The 15,151-nt window shown below is 43.3% G+C and overlaps 1 protein-coding gene across 5 annotated transcripts in view; it reads right to left on the reverse strand.

The window, feature by feature from the left end:
* The window catches only part of LOC137534178 (N-acyl-aromatic-L-amino acid amidohydrolase (carboxylate-forming)-like), a 95,399-nt gene that overhangs the window by 31,575 nt on the left and 48,673 nt on the right, over positions 1-15,151 (reverse strand). Inside the window, exon 1 of one of the 5 annotated variants that reach the window (XM_068255573.1) lies at positions 1,470-1,652. The exons of the other annotated variants lie outside the window; for them this stretch is intronic. The gene's annotated coding sequence lies outside the window, so the exon portion shown is untranslated. Of the gene's footprint in view, positions 1-1,469; positions 1,653-15,151 lie in introns of those variants that run through there. 5 annotated transcript variants of the gene reach the window in all.

Consider the following 15,151-nt stretch of genomic DNA (forward strand, 5'->3'; position numbering starts at 1 on the left):
TGGAGCCTGCAAAGGTAAATATTGAACTGACAGTCGGCTCTGTCGCCGGCTGTTCGGAGGGCTGCAGCGAGACCCCCGTGGGGCAGAGGACGGCGTGGGAAGCCTCATTAGGATCCGGAGGCTTCCCCCACCCGAGGTGAGTACCCCCCAGGGTATCTTTTTGACGTTACAGAGTCTCTTTAAGGCTAGATTCACAGTGGTCAGTTGCATAACGCACTGGTTAAAATGTGTGTGAACTGCAATGGAGACTGGACATAGACTTTAATGCAAAGCCTGCATGCAGCAAGTTACAATAATGCGATCAGTTACTGTGAACAGGCCCATAGAATTTTATGGGCAGTAAGCTGACATGCGGAATTTTTCTGCAACGCAACCAAGCACTGTGAACCTAGCCTAAAGGTGGTCATACACTTATAGATTTACAACAGGTTCGACCATCAGATAGATTTCTGTCAGATTCCTGTCAAGTCGAATCTGACAGGAATCTATCTGATGTGTGCCACACATTAGGAACAGATTTCTAATAGATTTCAGAATGAAATCTATTGGAAATTGACCTAAATGCATTATTGCAACTTTAGATCTAATGCAACTCTATGGGCCATCCATCTGCTGCCAGCAGCAGATCGACCTAGATTGTCTTCCTGGTAGAGAGATCAAATTGATCGAAATCGGCTGCAAATCGATTGATAGATTTGATAGAATCAATTTACGATCGATCGAACGATTCCATGAAATCGATCGTTTGATGGCTGAAATCGACCAGTGTATGGGCCCCTTAAGTTAAAAATTTTATTTAGCTCTCAGTGATTTTAGTTCCTGTGGATAAAACATTTAGGCTGGATTCATAGTGGGGCGTTGCATAACACGTGCCTTAAAATGGAGACCAGATAGTATTATTGATTTATAAAGCAGCAACATATGCCGTGGTGCTGTACAAAGTAAGAAACAAACATGAGGTGCATAATATTACAGAATAATTGTGTACACCAAAACACAAAATACAGAATTGGTACAAAATAGAGAATTAGTAATTGCAGTGACAAAAGTAACATGATGAATAAGATGTTTAACAGGTTCCAAGACACCAAAGGGCGAGAGAGACCTGCCCTTGCAACGAGTTAGAATAATGTGATCAGTTACAACTCAGAGATGTAAAAAGGCAGTGAATTGTATGGGCAGTGAGTTGACATGCAGAATTATCCTGCAATGCAACTGATACACTGTGAACTTGCCCTTAGGTGGACTAAATAATCATCTCTCATTTCAGCAGTAGCACATGCTTTGCCAGCCCATGCACAAGCCTTCAATTATTTGCACATATCTGGCCCTATATTATCAACACTGGCAAAACGAATATATTCATATTAATGTGTGACTGCATTCAGTTTCCAGAAGCTATAACACAGGCCTAGTCATTAAAAGTGAAAACAAGGCAATTCTTTCAGTCTCCATGTCAGAGGTGTTACCTGTCGCAACAAGTTTACAGATCCCTCTGTTCACAGTCTGTCCAACCTTCTCTGTCACGCAGGGTGTTTCAGTCTGTCTCTGTGAACTCAGTCATAACAGGAAGATGTCAATGGTCTCCACTGGTTACCCTGATTAGCTATTAAACCTAGGAATTCTGACTGGGGCAAAGGTCACGTGTGAGATTCCACTGCAAAGCGCAGCTCAGGTGATCAGGTCGACCATCCTCTATCCGCATAGCGTGACCTTACACCAAATGTGACCTCTCATGTGTGCACTCAAACAATGCAGTCATATGACAATGACAATGTGAACTGTCACTGTTTACAGCCTGTACGCCAGGAACCTGCAGTAAAAGTGTTTTGTTTTTTTATGTGTTTTGTACATTGATACGTTTATGCCATATTTTTCTTTTGCATAAATAATACATAGCTGCTATATTGTCCTTTATTTCCCAGGACAGTTTTGGGGATTTAGAGCTTTGCAGCAGTGCTGGTCGTAATGGAAAAATCTACGCTTACGGATCATTACGCGTAATTTTACGCTATTACGCATTACGCAATTATGGTTACGGCGTAGTAAATTATTTACGGTTCATCACTGTAATTACGCGTTAACTTACGCAGTTACGCGTAAGGATACCGTAATGTAGGCGCTTACACTACGATGTTACGCGTAGTGCCGTAATACCCATTAATGCGTATTTTTTGACGCATACGGACGATGTGTACGCAAAAGCCGTCAATGTGACAGTTATTGCGTACACATCATTCGTATGCGTCAAAACGTACGCTTATACTGAAGGGCGGGAGAAGATACTATTGGTTGCTTAGAATGTTGACTGATTGGCTACTCTTAGAAAAGGGGAGTTTTTACGTTAGTAATTACGAGTAAAATTACGCGTAAGTGTTCGTAAAATTACGCATACCTAGCAATTACGGTAGACAGTGGAATTACGATACCACTTAATTGCTTACGCGTAAATAATTACGTGTAAGACCGTAAATTACGCGTAGCGCTTACGCGTACATTTACATTGAATTACGATGCGTAATTACGCTCATGCGTAATTTCGGCCCAGCACTGCTTTGCAGCTGATATTTCTGTTTCTCGCTTCATAAATGCCTTGATGCGTAATTACCATACTCTTTTTACAGGACACAGTTTCAGGTGCCTAGTCTTAAAATTATAATTTAACAGAAAATGATATTACCTAGGTAGTAAAAAACAACATTTTATAAAGGCTATACCTGTTAATGGTTACCGTAATTGATACAGTTTTGTTGTGCAAGCTTTCCAGGACCTAGTTCCCTTCTTTAGGCATATTTCCAGATGTTCCTCCACTTTCACATCACCATTTGAAATGGGGGAAAAACATTTTATAAATTGTTTTACTATCTATACCATAACTTGTACTCAAAACCCGCCTGTCCCTTTTTTTTTTAGATGGACGGTTGAATAGCAAACAGGATGCTTTCACATTTAAATTTTGCTATGAAGCATACATCCAACTCCCTATATGTGTGCCCAGCACACTCTCTGGTGTGACCAGGGGTGCCTTACATTGTAAGGCTGTTTGGCTGGGGCCTCCTCCATGTGGGCTTTTCTCTACCACCATATGGACTCATTGACTCATCTGCTATATTTATCCTTACATTGCAATATGCACACCATTGTTTATTGGTACATTATTTTGTGTACATTGTTTAAAGGGAACCAAGTGCCATTTTTTTCTGCAGTTGTCCTGGTTTCTAATACTTATAGGAGCTGCCATGTTCCTCCCTCCCCTTCTAGCAGCCCATTATTTATCCAGGGGAAGGTGTGAAGACCGCATCTGTGACATCTCTAAACTATTTGAAGCATAGCATTCTATCTCTTACCCCCCCCCCCCCCCTTTCATAAATATGGTAATAAAGGCCTCTGCTAAACTTTTAAATATAGAAAGAAGTAAAATTGAACTTTTTTTTTAATAATGAGCCACATTGTTGGCATGCATTTTTAAAGGGAACCCGAGGTGAGAGGGATATGGAGGCTGCCATATTTATTTCCTCGTAAATAATGCCAGTTGCCTGGCAGCCCTGTTGATCTTCTGGCATAAAGAGTGTCTGAATCAAAACCCTCGAACAAGCATATGGCTAATCCAGTAAAACCTGAGACAGAGAGTACCTGATCTGCTGCATGCTTGTTCAGGGTCTATGGTTAAAAGTATTAGAGACAGAGGACCAGCAGGGCTACCAGGAATCTCGTATTGTTTAAAAGGAAATAAATATGGCAGCCCCCATATCTCTATCACCTCTTGCTCCCTTTAATGTGCTTTGAGATGCTCTGAGTGCTAAAAACTGTGCTTATTTCACTTTAACTCTGTAATGTCCCTATGTAACATTGTTTATCAGCCAGCTCTTCTGTGATCCTCAGCTACACTGAAATCTATGGCATTCCTGAATCTCTTGATTAGGAAATAATTATAGTCTGAGAACATATTCAGTTGCTCTGCGCAATTCTAGTTAAAATTACATAAGGAAATCTACCTTTCTTTGGGTCTAGCCCTCCCCTCGGTGTCGGACTGGGAGGTTGAAAAACTGAGGAAATCCACCTGCTGGCCAAGCAGCAGAAACCCTGTGTTATCACTCCCAATAGAAACCTGCAGCAAGTCTTCACTGTGAGGAGCAACACCTGATTACTGCTGCTTGGCCTGCAAGTGGATTTACTCAGCTTTCCCAGCTCCCAATCTGACACTGCCTCCCATAACCCCTCCACAAGCAGGCTGGCAAAATCTTGAGATAGAATTGTCTTTGTCTATTGACCAAGGCTATTCATGTTATATCGCTTAACATACAAGGTTTTAATTCAACAATTAAAAAATAAAAAGCATATAGTTTTTTTTCTGCTCTGCCCATGCTGATATAATATGCCTACAGGAGATGCTCTTTCACAAAGCTCAGGCCTCTAAGTACTTCCATTCCACCTTTTCACAAGTATCTCCAATGTAAACAAAAAACAAAGAGGGGATATGATGGCTATCCATAACTCACTAAACTTCTCTTGTAAGAAGGAAATTAAGGACTCTAATGGTAGGTACATAATCCTTATAGGAACACTGCATGATATAGAATTTTCCATCTTCCACATGGTCCCACTCGCTAATAGACCTCAGACCAGCGGCGATCAGCTCTCCTCTCTTCACTACAGCACTTTGGGTTGCCGCTGATCTGAAATCTATTAGTGAGGCGAGAGGGACTGTGTAGAGGAGGCGGCCGCCACTCAGAAGGTAAATGAGCGAAGGCCGGGGAGGGAGGGGTTTCAAGCTGGCTACCTACCTGGGGCAACTACCTGGCTTACCTATACTGGGGGCAACTATACTGGCTGGATAGTGTAATGGTTAAGGGCTCTGCCTCTGACACAGGCGACCTGGGTTCGAATCTCGGCTCTGCAGGCACCTATTCAGTAGGAGACCTTGGGCAAGTCTCCCTAACACTGCTACTGCCTTTAGAGCGCATCCTAGTGGCTGGAGCTCTGGTGGTTTGAGTGCGCCAGGAGAAAAGCGCAATATAAATGTTCTGTGTTTGTTAGTATTTACCTATACTGGGGCAGCTATACTGGCTAGCTTTACTGGGTGCAACTATACTGGCTACCTATACTGGGGGCAACTATACCGGCTACCTATGCTGGGGGCAACTATACTGGGGCAACTATACGGGCTACCTATGTTGGGGGCAACTATACTGGCTACCTATACTGGGTGAAATTATACTGGCTACGTATACTGGGGGAACCATGCCTGGCTACGTATACTGGGGGCACCTATGCCTGGCTACCTATACTGGGGGCACCTATACTTGGCTACCTATACTGGGGGCACCTATACTTGGCTACCTATACTGGGGGCACCTATACTTGGCTTCCTATATTGGGGGCACCTATACCTGGCTATCTATACTGGGGGCACCACTACCTGGCGACCTACCTACCTATAGTGAGGGTGTTTGGTTTTTTTGGGTTACACCGCAGCTGCAAAGTGCGGTGCAAATCAAATTGTCGGGTGTTGTATGATCATTCTCAGAGGTAGCGTTATTGGGAGAGAAACCCCCACAACTCTCTTGATGAGATGAGGGCAATCCTAGATTATTCCCTTAAACACATCTGAAAAAACTTGGAAGCCCCTGTATACTTCCTACTATCACTGGGCTCTGTGACATCTGGAGTCCTGTAGGGATGATCGCTGGGCCGGGATGGATTAAAATGTGGGACCAACATCTTTTAACCCTTGTTATCTTGTTACCCTCACCTACATTTCTTTCTTTCTTTCATTTTCTTCTCTTATGCGAAGGAACTCCCCCTTTGGGTACTGGAAGTTCCCCTGTGTTTATACAGACCTACTTTTCTTTGGAGGTGCATAGGATAAGAGGTTGGGGGGGAGATGAAGGATGTTTAAAGAGACACTGGAGCGAAAAAAAATTATGATATAATGATTTGTATGTGTAGTACAGCTAAGAAATAAAACATTAGGAGCAGAGACATAAGTCTAATATTGTTTCCAGTACAGGAAGAGTTAAGAAACTCCAATTGTTATCTATGCAAATAAGCCATTGAGCCCCACACTTTCAAAGTCTCAGGGTGCGTTTCCACTAGTGCAGTGGGGAATCACAGCGGATCCTCCGGACGAATTCGCATGCAGGAGCGAAATCGTATGCGGTTGTATACGAATTTTACCGCGAATTCGCATACGATTTCACATGGCTGATGCTGTGTGCAAATATAACCATGTCAGTGCCTGTGTGCTTTTTCATTGATTCCATGCGAAATCGTATGCGAATTCTCATGAAAATTTGCATTAAAAAAAGCCATGCAAATTCCCTATTAAATACATTGTATGCGAATCGCATGCGGTGTCCGAATTCGGATGCCTCTGCTGTGCAGATTTTTTCCTGCACAAGAAAACGCTCCATTTTCCTGACAAGTGGACACAGGCTCATTAACTTTTATTGGTTATGCGAATTCGGCTAGTGGAAACATACCCTCAGAGCTCTGTCTTTTGAAGCTTGTTATCTCAAGTGTTAGTCACTATATTGTTTTTTTCTTCTGCATAGGACAGGTCAAAAGTTCACTGGCCTGCTCTGTAAAAATCATTTAGAATACTGAGTAGTGTATAAACTGCAAATATTAGAGAATGATGCATTGTTATAAAAAAAAAAACATTTTATGACTGAAAATAAAAATATGAGAATATTTTCTTTGCTTCTAATATTCTAGTAATTATCTGTACTACACAACCAATTCATTGTATCATTTTTTTTCGCTTCAGTGTCTCTTTTAAGGAAATAGTCAGCCCTGGGGTCATCTCTTGACAGGCGGCACTCATTTGGCCCCAGGTGACTTCCCCCATGCTGCCACCTGGCAATGGTCCTCTCTACAGTTGACTTATTCTACCATGCTTTTGATAATGAATGTTGTATGTTATGTGATGTAAACACAATGTTTAGAATTTGTCAAATACGTTACGTATGGACTGCTGTATTCTTCTTTCTATTTTGTACTTTTTAAAAATGTCTTTTTTCAATAAAAATTGAAACAGAAAATTACACCAGGAAGCTTAGTTCTTTTTTAGATAGGATTTTAAGATAACTGATATACTGCTTTAAACTATTCTTGGGGATTACAAATGGCAGCACACCTGTGTGACCAGTGTGCAGATTCATCATTTCAAGCTGAGTAATAATGAATTGCTTGTATGTATGTAAACTTAAGGCTACATAGTACATTCACACTTTGCATATTAAGGTATAAAGGAATGTTTAACCACATAGCGATGTGCTGCAATGATTCCACAATCTGTGCATTCACCTTGTCACGTAGACTCTATGCTGCAGTGCGTTTCAGCGTAGTAATACACATCAAGCTGTGCAGTACTGCACAGCATGTACATTGTGCCAACTTTTCAAATGCCTGGAGTTGAAGTATCATGGACTGCAATGTGCGCTAGCTAGCTTCCAGTTAAAGCTTGGTACACGTATCCAATTTTGGTTGGCTAATGACTGTCATGTAGTCTGAGAGCCATTTTAGTATATCAAAATTAGGTAACCATGTGGCCCCAAATATCAAAATTATGTTGCCATGTGCCCAACAAATTGGCCATTTTCTCTGAGATATCAATTGAAGTAGCTACTTTACATTCCTACAGATATCATGTAACGATTGTGGAATTATCTCCGTGGTCAGCGCATAACCTGCACGCCGACACCACGGAAATCCTCCACAAACGTTTGGATAAGAGAACCCAGCTAAGGTGCGGATGCACCCGTAGAGAGGAATTCTAACCGGCAGATGGAGCTGTGGAGTGCAGAGGAACAGATCCTCTGCACAGCCACAGATGCCAGATAAGGATTGTACGTAATTAGGCAATACGGAGCAGGACAGTTTCTCTCGAGGGAGAGAGCACAGAGACAGAATGTATGTATGTCTACCAATCTAGTCGCCGGCCAGCGACGGTCGACATACAACAGTGAAAACCGAAGTGGCGATTGCCACTAGTGACACAAGACAGAGTAAAGGTTAAACACAGGAGCAGAGCGAAAGGCACAGCAAATCATACAATGAGAATGTCAACGAAAATAATAAACGCAATATCTAAACGCGGTCACCGCGCGTTAGGCGCAACAGCGACAAGCGCGTTTACGCCGCGGTCTCCGCACGATAAGCGCAACAGAGACAGGCACGCCACCCTGACTAACGAATGAACACAAATGAACAAATAACAGGAACACTTGCTAAACGGCTGCCTTACCTCAGGCAACCGCAAGCGTTTGATCCAGACAGACAGACAAACAGGAATAGGTCAGATAAGATCCACCGCTCTTCCGCCAGAGCGAGTGCGATCCGGGTTCAGGGACAGGACGGATCCACTGCTCTTTTCCGCCAGAGCGAGTGTGAACCAAGTACAGAAACCGAGCTAGCAGGATCCACTGCTCTTTTCCACCAGAGCAAGTGTGATCCAAGTACAGAAACAGAGCTAGCAGGATCCACTGCTCTTTTCCACCAGAGCAAGTGTGATCCAAGTACAGAAACAGAGCTAGCAGGATCCACTGCTATTTTCCACCAGAGCAAGTGTGATCTTAGTACAGGAATAGGCCTAGCAGGATCCACTGCTCTTTCCGCCAGAGCGAGTGCGATCCACGCGGCAAGACAGACAGGAGTAACCAGTAGCAACCGCCGCTACAGTAAAACTCCAAGACATAGACTAGAGAGATCCACTGCCACTAACGCTAGGGCAAGTGCGATCCAGGTTCTGGACCACACGATTTACCATCGCCAACCGCTGGCGACAATGCAATCGCAAAGACAAGACAGAACAGGCAATACAGATAATACAACCAGGAATACTCTAAGATAATCTTTAGCAAACAATACCAAGGCTGACACTCCAGGAGTGTTTTTAGCAGTAACAAACCATCATGACCAGCAAAGGACTCTGGGAGAGCAAGGTATTTATACTGCAAGCCTTCAAAGGAGGCAGGTAGGCAATTTGCATGACAAGTGTATGCAAATTCCTCAGCAGAGCAACTCTGGAACTTACAAAGCGAAGACAGGTCTCTTATCCAGAGACCTGCAGCCCACAGACTTAAAGAAAACCTGAACTGAAAATTAAAGTCAAAATAAACATACACAAGTCATACTTGCCACTCGTGTAATCTACTCCTCAAGCTCTTTTCTCTTTCCCACGTCCTGTTTGTCCACTGTGAGCAAGGAAATTCCCCATCCTCCATTTTGAAAATGGCCATTACCCATAACAGCTTTCTGGTCAGCACACTGTTAAACTGTAACATTGCCCACTTGAGCCATAGGAAAACATAGACATTACCGGGCACATCAGTTGTCCTCTCAGCTATAACTGACAGCAACTGATAAATAACTGACAGCAACTGATATATAAGTGAGGCCAGTAATTCGGCTGGGCGTCCCAAGTGGTATAACCCCAAAAAACACAACAAAAAGAAATATACTCCAAGACCACATCTCCCTAGGGGACCTCTGAACCCAAAAAACCCACAAGGAGGTTTTTTAGACAAGCCTCCAGGGACACCAACCCCACTATGTGTAAATACAGACACAACATTGGCCACACAACAAGCAGTGGGCCTGCGAGACAGAATAAAATGGGGATACACGGGGCACAAGAGAGGCAAACAACAACATCAGTGGTGAATGGAAGTCCCCCTCTATCTGAATCCAATAGCACCTTGCGCATTGTGAATTTGTCCACACAGTTGTTTTCCCCCCACACAAATTTCACTGTTGTCTAAAGGACTCTCCTATGTGCCCACATCGAGATACAATGCTTTCGAATGGGTGAAAGACATTAATTTGTTTGCTCTTAAATTAGCCCTCATTATATTATTTGAGTCTAAGGACGCAAAAGACAGAAAAAGCATGAAGGGCGAAAGGGAAGCTTTTGAAGCCTTGGAAGATCTACTTAGAGAGAATGATAAAGGCACATTAGAAATGGCACCACCTAGTGGCCAAAAGAAAAAGAGCATCTTCTGCCCCTCCCTCACACAATATTCACAGATTAGTACGTTTGTGGAAATGGTCACATGGGCATTAAGACAATTGGAGGTTGACACATACCACCAACCGGTTCATGACAATCTTGACCAGACAGAGAGACAGGCCCTAGAGGCTCTTAGAAAAAATGACAAAATAGTAATAAAACCCGCTGACAAAGGGGGAAACATAGTGGTAATGGACGTTTCACTATATGAAAACATGTGCATGGAATTGCTAGGAGATCAACAACAATACAAACAACTATCCACTAATCCCCTTACCAATCACCAGAAAGAACTTCAGGGGTTACTCAAAAGCAGATACGAGAGTGGCGGATTAGATGCTGATGACTACGAACGCCTTAAGAAGTCTACTGAACATCCAGTAATGGCTGTGTTTTATGCCCTCCCCAAAATTCATAAGAATAGATCCCCTCCACCGGGAAGACCGATTGTATCAGGGAGGGACAGTCTAACAGACACGAGTAGCCAATATGTAGACAAATTTCTTCGACCATTTGTTGAGACCTTACCCTCATATTTGAAAGACACTAAAGATGTTCTTATGAAACTGCAGGATCTAACGTTAAAACCTGACACTCTACTAGCAAGTATTGATGTGGAGGCTCTATATAGTAACATTCAACATGACCTTGGCATCAAGGCCATACAACATTTTTTGTTAACAAGAGGTACCCATATGAAAGAACACAACCTCACCATCATAAGCCTACTTACATTCATCCTTACTCATAATATCTTCTGGTTTGGGGGTCGCACTTACCACCAGCTCAGGGGCAGCGCCATGGGGACGGCGTGTGCCCCCTCTTACGCCAACCTGTTCCTGGGCTGGTGGGAGGATACTTTGGTCTTTACTGAAGATCTTGAATTCTATACAGCACACATAGCCTATTGGGGAAGGTTTATAGATGACATTGTGATCCTGTGGGAGGGGCCTCGTGAACTATTTATCGATTTTGTGTCCATACTGAATAACAATCAAATCGGTATGAAATTCACCTATGAAGTGAGTGACACACACATCAACTTTCTCGACCTCACTATAAAGAAAGATAATGCAGGCAGGATTGAAACATGTATATTTCGTAAACCCACTGCAACAAACTCATTGTTAAAATGGGACAGCTCCCACCCGAGATCGTTGAGGACGAGCATTCCAATAGGCCAGTTTCTCCGGGCTCGGAGAAACTGCTCAAGTGAAGAGACATTTGAGCATGAATGTGCGGTGCTGACTAATAGATTCAGACAAAGAGGATTCCCAGATAATGTGATAGATAGGGCATATAAACGGGCAAAGAATACACCCAGACAACAAACATTGGTAAACACGTCCAAAACATCAACCAGGGATGATGGCACCAATACAATACTAAGGACACCCCCTCGTTTGGTGGGCACATTTACAGAACACTCCCACAGCGTATTTGAGATAGTTAAACACTATTGGCCTATACTTACCAAAGACAAGGACCTCTCCAAGATTCTACCCTCAAATCCTTCGGTCACATACAGGAGAGCCTCAAACCTAAGGGACATCTTAGTCCATAGTACGTTCTCCAAAACACCTGTGCATACCACTACATGGCTACCAACCAAGCCCAATGGCTCATTCCACTGTGGGAAATGTAAAGCATGTAAATACATGCCGACAACAAAGAATTTCGTGGCTCCACACAGTGGAAGGTCATTTGAGATTAGATCATTTATAACTTGTGACACAAAGGCGGTGGTTTATGCTGCCAGTTGTAAATGTGATCTATTGTATGTGGGCAAGACCACACGTGCACTCAAAGAAAGGGTGCTTGAGCACATAGGTGATATAAAACACAAGAATGATACAGCAATAGCGAGGCACATGAACCTTGTACATCCCCAATCTAGATTTGATATTCGGTTTTGGGGAGTCCAGCACTGGAGGAAAAGTCTGAGGGGAGGCAACTTGGATAGGAAATTGACACAAATTGAGTCACAGTGGATATATCGGTTAGACTCAATAGCACCAAAAGGGCTAAATGAGGATTTCAATTTAGCATGTTTCTTATAATGTCCTGCTTAGCTTTTTGAAAAACCAGCATAGGATTGTGTCTGATACCACATACTTGCTAGCTTAGCAACGACTACAATTTAGCGTGTTCTTTCTAATGTCCTGTTATGTTTTTGATTAACCAGCATAGGATCATGGGCGATTATGGGTGGACTGACGCCCCAGTGAAGATATACACGTCCATAATTTGTCAGGGACTAGTACCTTTAGTTACCTTCTGTTACCTTTACGCCTCCTAATACAGCCTCGGCTGGAAACACCAATAACAGGTATCTTTATGATCGGGTAGCATTTACACCAATAGAGGGTGTTCTCACCCCCATCAAGTGCTCATGAGAAAATGTACAACTAACAATGTCGATTGTAATGCTCTAAATGCCTGGGATAGGATTTCCCTATGAAGATATACATAAATATATAGGCATCTTGCATTAATGGTAACCACCAGACATTTCTGCTACAGATTATCTCTTTATGTGTCCAGTAATGGGCATAACTTATTTATACTGTCTTGTGTTCATATACTCGTATGAACCTCATATGCTTAATATGCCCCGCAGCCTCTCCGTGGTTGCTATGACACACTGGGGACGCATTTGGTCTCTAGGGCAGGCGCTTCACATACTACGTGCGCACCTGCGTCAGTGGCAGCCGTCTATCCGACGGCTACTACGCGTCCCCGGTCGCCATGGTGAGCGCACTATGCGTGCGCAGCTTCTAGGAGTAACTATGTAGCGCATTGGCGTCCCTGGCAACGGCGGCGATGGTGCGGGTGGATGTGACGTATACTCCCTTACAGGAAGCGTATCCGCATCACCACCCAGCCCATCACTAGACGCCAAGCCGCTCGACACAGGGTTTGCCACTCTTAGCCTTTATGCGCATATTGGACACACGAGTACCACGTAAGCAGTATAAAAGATATGTGTTAGATACCCGCCCTATGGGCGGACACATTGATCCTCACAGTATATAAACGTGCACCGGACAGGGTGCGACAGCTCTGACTGGGGCTTTTTTGCTGGGGGACATTTTGGTGGTGGGGGGTCATTTCTTTGCATTTGTATATATGTATAGCACTTTCTTTGATAAAGCCGTTTGGTGAAACATGTCAGAATCTCATATGCAAGCACTGTTGTAATATAGCACCACTCATATATTCTGCACCTTGTTACCTCAGCCATTTGTTAGGAAGCAGCTGTATGTGAACTTATACCATGCAGGTCGAGTAGATACTATACACTGACCTAACATTGGGTATACACTGTTTTCTATTTTGGTGTGTGTGAGCAATCTTCAGTGGAATAGCTACACCACTTGGACAACTGTCTTAGTGGGGGATAAGCAAAGACCTCCACAAAAATCTTTTAAGCACACAGATATGTATCTCTCCACACTAAGAGATGCCTAAAGGGGCACTCTCCTGACATTAATCAGTCTTTGAATACAAGAGCAACCTATACTGTTGTTACATTTTTTTAAAGGGGCTGTCCGTACGGACACAGTGTCCAATTGTTGTTTTCCCTATCTATTACTCGGTTAGTGTTTGAATATTTCAATTCTGACAAAATGTTGTCAGAACTGGAAGGGATCACTGTAAGAAGAAAATGGTGAGCTTCTGAGAGGAACTGATGGCGAGGTAACTATGTAATGTTTATTTGAAGTTACCTCATGTGTTTATTTTAAATAATTTTACTCAGTACAGGTTCTCTTTAAGGAATGGTCAAACAGCTGTCTGCCTGTGCAGACAGCTGAGCGGATCATTACATATCAGAATTAAGAAGCTCTTCCTTTAACCACTTAAGGACCACGGTCTTAAACTCCCCTAGAAACCAGGCTATTTTTTACAATTAAGGCCACTGCAGCTTTAAGGCCTCGCTGCAGGGCTGCACAACTCAGCACACAAGTGATTCCCCCCCCCCTTTTCTGCCCACCAACAGAGCTTTCTGTTGGTGGGCTGTGATCATTCCCAGGATGATTATTTTTATAAATATTTATTTCTTTATTTTTACAATAAATATGTCTCTTTTTTTAATCCCTCCCCCCGCCAGCCAATCGCTTCTCTGCCACCCAGGGGGACATGGCTGTCCCCAGTACAGCGCTGCCTTAGATCGCAGAGCTGAACAGAGTAAATAGTCGCTGTCTAACAGTCTCCTGGCGGTGATCGCCGCTGGGAGGCTGATGACGGAGCGAAGTGAGGATGCGCGGCACGCGATCCCCTGCAATCTTCGCCTCCAGCACTTCACGCCAGTTGCCATGGAGTGGTCCTGGGGCTGCCGCCGCGTTCATGTTATTCGTCATGGAGCGGTCAGCAAAGGGTTAAATGTCAAATTTAGGTGGTCATGTACCCTTAGGTATTTTAGGTAGCCGTATTTCACCAAAATTAATATGTTTTCACCAGCCAAAAACACCAGTAGGTACTATGTAACCCTATATATCAGAATTGGGAAGCTCTGTGCCCCCGATGATACACAACTGTACCTCTCTGCCCCAGACCTTAGCTCCCTCCTCACACGTGTTACCGACTGTCTGTCTGCTATATCTTCTTTCATGACCTCTCGCTTCTTAAAACTCAATATGAATAAAACAGAACTAATCATCTTTCCACTGTCTCTGTCAACCTCTCTGTCTGTTATAACAATAAATGTTGATAATTGGGCAGCGCGTGGTTAGGGCTCTTACCTTGCAGTGCTGGATCCCCGGTTTAAATCCCAGCCAGGTCAACATCTGCAAGGAGTTTGTATTTTCTTTCCATGTCTACATAGGTTTCCTCCCACATACAGATAAGTTAATTGGCTTACCCCTAAAAATTGGCCCTAGACTATGATACATGTACTACACGATACATATTCCTATGATAAGGATTAGATTGTGAGCACCTCTGAGGGACAGTTAGTGACAAGACAATATACCCTGTACAGCGATGCATAATATGTTGGCGCTATATAAATACTTAAATAATAACACCGCTATAACTTCAGGTCCCAAAGCACGGGGCAGTTCCCAAAGCATCTCCAACTCAAAAACATATGCAGCATCCAACTTTTTCTCATCAGGACACTACTAAAATGTTAGTGCA

This window comes from Hyperolius riggenbachi, chromosome 10 (assembly GCF_040937935.1).
Source record: "Hyperolius riggenbachi isolate aHypRig1 chromosome 10, aHypRig1.pri, whole genome shotgun sequence".
Classification (NCBI taxonomy): Eukaryota; Metazoa; Chordata; class Amphibia; order Anura; family Hyperoliidae; genus Hyperolius; species Hyperolius riggenbachi.